Here is a 7,722-nt window from a genome sequence, read left to right on the forward strand (position 1 = left end):
GAGGAAGCTAAATCACTAAGAGAGCAATCCAGGGGATAAACAGGGTCATGTATTGTGGGGGGGGGGGGGGGAGGAGTTCAGAGAACTCAGAGCCTAGAACACTAATGTAATCACAGGCAACAAGCAAAGGAAGTGTCAGGTTTATGCTAGCCCCGCCCCATCCCTTATTCGGATGCTCTGATTGGTTCTGCACCTCAAACCTCCAAGTGGCTGAACAGACTGACTCAAAGTTTGGTTGGCAGGCACAGCGACCTTACAGTAAAAGCCAGGGGGCAAATGCAGATGCCGTACAGAATCTCCCTGCACAGAAGAGAATAATGACTTCTAGGCAGAGAACTAGGAGCGCAGATATTTAGATTTCTGGAAATGTCATTATGAACAGCAAATGATAGAGAAGACTATAAGCTGCTCCTTTGATTCCACTTGCTGCTATTTGTTCTTTAGTTTTCTGGTCCTCCAGGTCTAATAGAGACTGCCAGCAATACATAGTTCTACGTTATGATTGGGTCTCACATGGGGTATGGAGCTTTGATGCAAGCTTCTAGACATTGACAAACCCTACATCAAGGCTGAGGCCCAATCACAGACCTCAGAGGTCCCCAAGGGGCCACTCATCTCACCAGGAGGCTGTAGGAGGCCAGAAGACATCCAAGAACGTCCATTGGAAGCCATTAGGGAGCCCAGGAGAGGGGAAGGTAATCGAGTATGACTGCTTACTATTTCACTGCACCTCCGATTAATATCTTGACCTTAATCCCAAATATTGGATGCCACTAGACCATGCTATAGATTGTGACACAAATTGCACAAAATTGCCATGATCTTGGGCATCCAACTAGAATAAACAGGGGGCGCACTTCAATTTTTGCTAACCCAAACGTCTTAATTGAAAGGGACCGTTCCTTTAAGTAAAATCCTAAACATCAAGCAAGTCACAATTCAGCTTTCTTCTAGATAAGTGCCCCTTCCTTAAAACTGTATTCCTCCACCAGAAGAAGGGCCCTTTCATCTCGGAGAACATCTGCCTGCTTACTCCACGCTCTGATGCTAATGTTATTTGCCCAATTAAATCTCGGGAAATTTCCTCCCTGTAGGATTGACTCTGCTGATTTAATGAACACTTGACATTAATACGCCTTGCTATCTGCATCTATTACTCCATTAATATTTGATAATCAGATTTCCCAACTTTTTTCTGGTTTCAAGAAAAGAAAATTTGTATCTTGTACTTTGTCCCGGCTTTATATGACCTTAGTTACGCCTTTACGAGAGGGGAGCGCGGCGGGCGGAGGACGGCTTTACTGCTAATGATGTTTGGGTTTGTTTTCGTGGAAAAGGAAAATCATAGGACATCAAGGAGAAGACGGAGAGATCTGACAAGGCCGATATCAGGAGATCACCGGGAAAAGTAAGAATAAACACGTCAAGGAAATCAGAGCAAAACTTAAAGGGCATCTCCATCAGTACACAGGTCATGTATAGCGACGTAATCTACATATCAAGTCACTCCATAAATATATTATGTTACTTATCTTTTATTGGATACATTTTAGTCTCAAAATATGAAACATAACAATATACGATAAGCCATATATACAGCGATATACAAGAAATGTACAAAGCATGCCCACAAACAACACAGGAAACAAAGAAGTAGATGATCTTGACACAACATCATAGCATCAAAACAAAATAGAAATCTACAGAGTCAGGATCAGCCCACTAGAGGGGTAAAGAAGATGGCAGCTTAAAAGAGAACACCCCCTCCAAAGAAGAGAGACCCTCCCTATCCCCAACCTATCCAGAGAGCGCGCCTTCACCAGGCCACCAAGACTGTTCCTAACCACCTTGTCCACCAGGATGCGCTGTGTTGATACTAGACCTCATGCTTTCCACATCTAACACCTAACTGGGCACCAATCCTGACCACTGGTGAATGATCCATAGGCCCACTCCGCATAAGAGAGACCTTCATTAACTCATGGAAGTGCCCGCCCTGTTGTACACCTCTGTACTAAAGGGACAAGAAGTGCTCAATGCTTTTCAGCACATTGCCACACTCCTCCTGGGACAACCCCTTCCTCAGAGCTTCTACACTTCAGGTTATCACATACAGTTTCCCATGGAAGCAGCGCCAAGCCAATTCCTAAAACTTCAAGGGTATCCTGATAGAATTCAAAAGTTTCACTCCAACCCCCAGATCCCGTATTGGGAAATCATTGAGCACCAGTGGGCTCTGAAAATGAGTTGACAGGACCCTCTCGACAAAGAATTTTCTTGAAACAATCCTGATCTCCCACATTCCCAGACTCCACCATCAAACTACGTTCAGAACCAGGGTGGCATAATTTGGAAGATGCCTGTGTGGTGTGCAAAGATCCTTCACTTGCCCTCTTGTCTCCCATTCCTGGAAGAAAGATCAAATCTGCCTCCTACAAGAGAGAACCTACAAAGAAGCCCTCTCCTGACAGAGGTTTGCAATGTTGGACTTAAGAAAGGTATTCACTAAGAACAAGACAGGGTTGACCATACACAACCCCCCTCGTCTCCCGTTGCCCATACACAACCCCCCCTTGTCTCTTCGTACAATAAGTAACCTCCCGGTTGACAATGTTCAGTCTAATCCTTCAATATAGGTGGAAGAACACACTGTAGACCTGAGAGACCAAGATCAACCCTTCCAATGGTCCATTTTTTGAGCAAAAATCTTAAGCCTCCTTTCCCAATTATACAAGGGTAATCCCCCTGGCCAAATTCTATGCCAAAGACTCTGGCCGATTCCCGGGATCCTGGAAATGTGTCTGGGAGATCAAAAATGGGATCTCTCCCTTGCAGCCAGAGATGGTCAGTGATATCTTTGGTATACGCCACCACGTTCAGAGTGGCATCTGGTGCAGCCTGGTCCACCCAAACCCCCACCAACACTTGGTGACAACTCTCCTAAGGAGTGGATCAATCATGAATATGTATAACAGTGGGCTAAGAGGGCAACCCTGGCAAACACCAAATCCAACCTCAAAAGAGCAACAGAGTGGATAACTAGCTCTATGGGCCGTCTTTCCATTTCTAGGAGGCGTCACCACCTTTGATTGGCTGCCCATTGAATTTCCTGGAAACAGATTTCTCATCAAAATTTCCAAAACGTTGCACAAAAAATAAATCAAAAACATAAACACAAAAATAGAACATCCAGATTTCACATCACACGTTTTCTTTGCTTCCTATATTTAGCACTGTTATCCTAAAATACGACTAATTTCGTGTGAAGTTTCGAGAAGTTTTTGAATTTTTTTTTTTCTTAAATCTTCCATCCACATTAACCTCGCCACCAGAGAGTCTGTATACAGAAGGAAATGCAGATCTCCGGAATAAATGAATATGAAACTTGCCTTGCATATTCATGATTGAAAAGTTAACATGAAGCACAATATTTACACTGAAGCTCAAAGACTCTGATCAACGCACGTCCCAAAATATCTCCCCCACTATTCACCGTAATTAGATTTAATTCACTCGCCAAACTTGCATGTTTTCCCCGGCACAGAAGTGAATGACACATCCGAGTGTGAGGATAAAGGAAAATTGCGATACCTTCAAAGTGCTTATTAAGACTGATCTGAAGTCACTTTGCCGGGGATTAGACCGCTGCTAATCATATAAATATGGGATGAAGACTCCGGCGCGGCCCGGGGATCGGAATCTAAGAAAATAACATTTCTCATGGTCTATTATAACAGTATCAATAGAGTTAACCACAAGACCATGAAATCATCTCTGAGAACTAGAGAGAGGTCCACATGAATTGTGTAACAGACCCGGCACTAGGGATGAGCCAATCCGGTTCATAACAAGTTGGGCTCATTCCAAATTTTGGACTTGGCCGAACCTGTAATTTTTCAGGTGCACCATCCATAATTCATCATTATACAAAGGGGTCTTCAGACCCTGGAGTAGCAACACTTATACTTCCCTTCCACCACCGCTCTCGTGATATCCCATGTTCTTTCGCAGTCCTCTTCAGTCCTCTTTGGTCCTCTTCAGTTCTCTTTGGTCCTCTTTGGTCCTCTTCTGGCCTCTTTGGTCCTCTTCAGTTCTCTTTGGTCCTCTTCTGGCCTCTTTGGTCCTCTTCAGTTCTCTTTGGTCCTCTTCAGTTCTCTTTGGTCCTCTTCAGTCCTCTTTGGTCTTCTTCAGTTCTCTTTGGTCCTCTTTAGTTCTCTTTGGTCCTCTTCAGTCCTCTTTGGTCCTCTTCAGTTCTCTTTGGTCCTCTTCTGGCCTCTTGGATGACATCAGCAGCCATAGGGGAAAGTGACATGATGATGCCACACCTCACATGACCACTAAGGCCCAATCACAGGCTTCAGCTGTGATCCTCGTGTCTGTGACATTACAAAAGAGGTGTTAACACATTGGGGAACGTGCACTGGGCGCAACAAGCAAGCCCAGGAAAGGAGGGTATCAGGGTTTCCTATGATATTGCACCTAGGGCCATTTTATCTGGTGAGGGGCTGACACCAGGCCTCAGCAACGATCAGCTGTTTGAGCCAGATGGTGATGGTCAAGTAGCCCCACAGGTCCCATTCACTTCAATAATGGCCCCATAGCCACCATATAATTCATGGAGCCATCTGCTTCTGGCACGTACGCTATATAGTAACGGCCTGGCAGCCGTCCTAAACAACTGATCAATGGGGGAGCCAGGCGTCACTGCTAAATCCAGATCAGATATTGATGACCTATCCTAACCAAAGGTCATTAAAATAAAATTCTGGAAATCAGCTTTAATTGGATATGGTTGAGCTGCAGTGCCAAGTATGGCCGGTATGAGGCTTTATCCAGAAAGCAATGAAGGAAATAAATTCAACAAGCTGATTGATGGAGGTCTCTAAAAATACCAGCTGCATGGTGAAGCCTCCGTGTCCTCTTTATACAGAAGAGATCAGGTCACTATTAGTCCTGGCAATCACTTCATGGCGAAGAAAGATCCAAATAGTCATGAGTTTTTATCTCTCTTCCATAAATTATTAGCTTTGGGTGCAAAACTTTCACAGACAACCAGAGCTCTTAAAGGCAAGGTTGGTTTCCAGTTTGGATTCTAGAGCTGCCTGTATTTCACTACATTGCAAGCTGCAGAGTGGTGTTCTCTAGCAAACCGTTCAGGGGAGTTTTTGGACTGCTCACCTGCAGGCTCCCTCTTCTCTAGAAGAAACATGATCAGAATTGATCAAGATTTAGCAAATATAAGCTCAGGAGTCCAGGAAGTGGGGCTAGAGGAAGGGCTAGAGGCAACGGTCTGATGGCGATCTGCAACTTGTTACTGGATACATGAAAGTTACAAAAGACGAACATTTTAACATTTTTTAATGAAAACTTTTTTTCTGATATGATTGATACAATGCGATGAAAAATAAATTGCACAATGATTTATCGTTGTTTACAAAAAACGGCAATCGAATACAAAGAAAATCCCGCCCATGTGTAACTACGCCCCGCGCTCATACATTCTAATCCTTTGCTCTTTCCCAGCTCCCTCCATGTTTTCACGTCTTTACATACATAGTGATAATTAAGATATATCTCGCCAATGTTTCGGTGACAGCCGCGCCGTTTCCTTCCATTTCCCTTTTTTTGTGTTAATTATTGATCTTTAAAGAGAAGAAATTAGAAGAAAAGACGGAAACGATTCCCCGGAGTCCTCTCACATCTGATGGAGCCGCCGAATGAGCACGACGGTTACTAAAGAGGCGAATGAAAGAATCCTGTCACAAAAAGAGCATCGAAATAAAACATCACGACTGTTCACGATGTTCATTACCTCTCACTTAACTCCTTAGGGGCCAAGAGATAGAATATGTCTATCATTGTTTGGAATTTTTTCAAAAGTTACATTTGATGGGAGAATTGATCAGCCCATCTCTGACAGTTCTCTGGTTTAGATGGGTGCCCACGTGGCACTGATTTGGTGCACAGCCCACCAAACTTGTACCACAAGCCCCCTGTTTTGCACCTCGCTGGCTACTTTTTGCAAAAGTGGGTTGAATGGAGAGGAGGGCAAAACAGGGCCCGAAATATTTACAAGAAAGCTGGTGTGAGTTATACAGGAAATGTATCCCTGACTGACGTAGACTTTAATTCTGGCACAGGGGGGCACCTGATTTATTACAAGGTTAGAGCTCCTTTATAATTCAGGATGGTTGGAGCCAATCGGGCCATTTATTAAGGCTGGTGTAGAAACGTCATTCTTAATAAATTCCCTCCAATGTATTTTTCATTGCTTTGAAGTATGATTTTATAAAATTAGTCATTTTATTAATTTTTTCCACCATTTATTAGTCGAGGTGAGTGTAATGGGTTATTATGTTGTGGCAGGTTATGGCAATAAATAAGTGGGCACTGAAGACAACCAGAGGGCCCAACCTCACGAATATTCATCAAAACTGGTGAGTTTTACCCATCTCTAGTTAATTTTTTGTGGATAATGAGAAGAAAAATGTGAATCCCTCAATACTTGGTGTGACCTTTGCCTTCCATCAGTTCTTCTCAGTACTTGCAGACAGTTTTTGGCAGAACTGGGCAGGGAGGTAGCTGAGCATTGGACTTTTTAATTTTTGGTAAGCTCGTAGACCTTAATGGACTTGTGTTCTCTTAATTTCCTACAAGATGAAGTGTTCAAGGACCCCTGTTCTTGCAAATGTTGGGAGTCTCATCAATGAGATCTCAGGCCTTGATATCAGGCCTTGATTACCCAACTGACCTCCCTGGTGTGGGTCTTTACCATACACCCTTTAGATGCCTGGCTGGAACATACCTGTCTTCCCAGACCACACCCTTCACTCTCTCACAACCCCTACAGGCACAAGAACTGAACATTAGAAAGAAGTGGCAAGGATAAACCGTGAAGGCCAGCTCCTCCACTCTTCTCGAGAGACCCCTGTTTTTAGGATTGGTGGGATCCACCACAGTCAGACCTCTGCTGATCTGACACTTATCCCTTATCCTGTGGATTGCCCAGATACCATGTACAATGTATACTCCTCCAGACACAAGAACTACGCTCTAAAAGAAGTGGTGAAGATAATCTCAGTAGACCAGCTCCTCCACTCTTGGTGAGAGTTCATCTTGGTTATTGATGTGTCGCCTTCGTCTTCATCGTCACCGGTGTCCCCCTCAGAATTGAGTTCATCCTTTAACACATTCTGACCATTTACGGCCATTACTCAGAGCGATCGATACCTACAAGCAATCACTAATTACAAAAATAACAAAGCAATTAATTCGACAATAGATCAGAGCTTCATCTGGGCAGGATTATATCGCGGGAGCCAAACCATCGAGCGGCGACGTAATAAATGGCTTTCTTATCTTCTGTAATTGGTATGTTGCTCTTCGTAAATGATTTTAGTTTTAGTCTTGGAATAAAATTGAGGCTGTTACTTATAAAACCATCATTATTGTCAGCCCGGCTAATGGCCACCCCGGCATTAACCGTATAGACATGAAGTCTTCTCCTGACGCTGCCCAAATTAACTTCTGGAGTATTTTAGATGTATATCCATTCTGTCCTTACAAATCTACACAATAATTAAAGTAAATTTCCACTTGTAGCAACATTTCACAGCACAAGTCAATATCAAGAGCGCCGAGACTTGGCAAATACTTTGTTTCACTTATCTCGGAGTGAGTTACAGTAGTCGCTTCTTCTACTCTGGTCACATACAAAGTATA

The sequence above is a fragment of the Leptodactylus fuscus genome, chromosome 2 (assembly GCF_031893055.1).
Source record: "Leptodactylus fuscus isolate aLepFus1 chromosome 2, aLepFus1.hap2, whole genome shotgun sequence".
Taxonomy (NCBI): Eukaryota; Metazoa; Chordata; class Amphibia; order Anura; family Leptodactylidae; genus Leptodactylus; species Leptodactylus fuscus.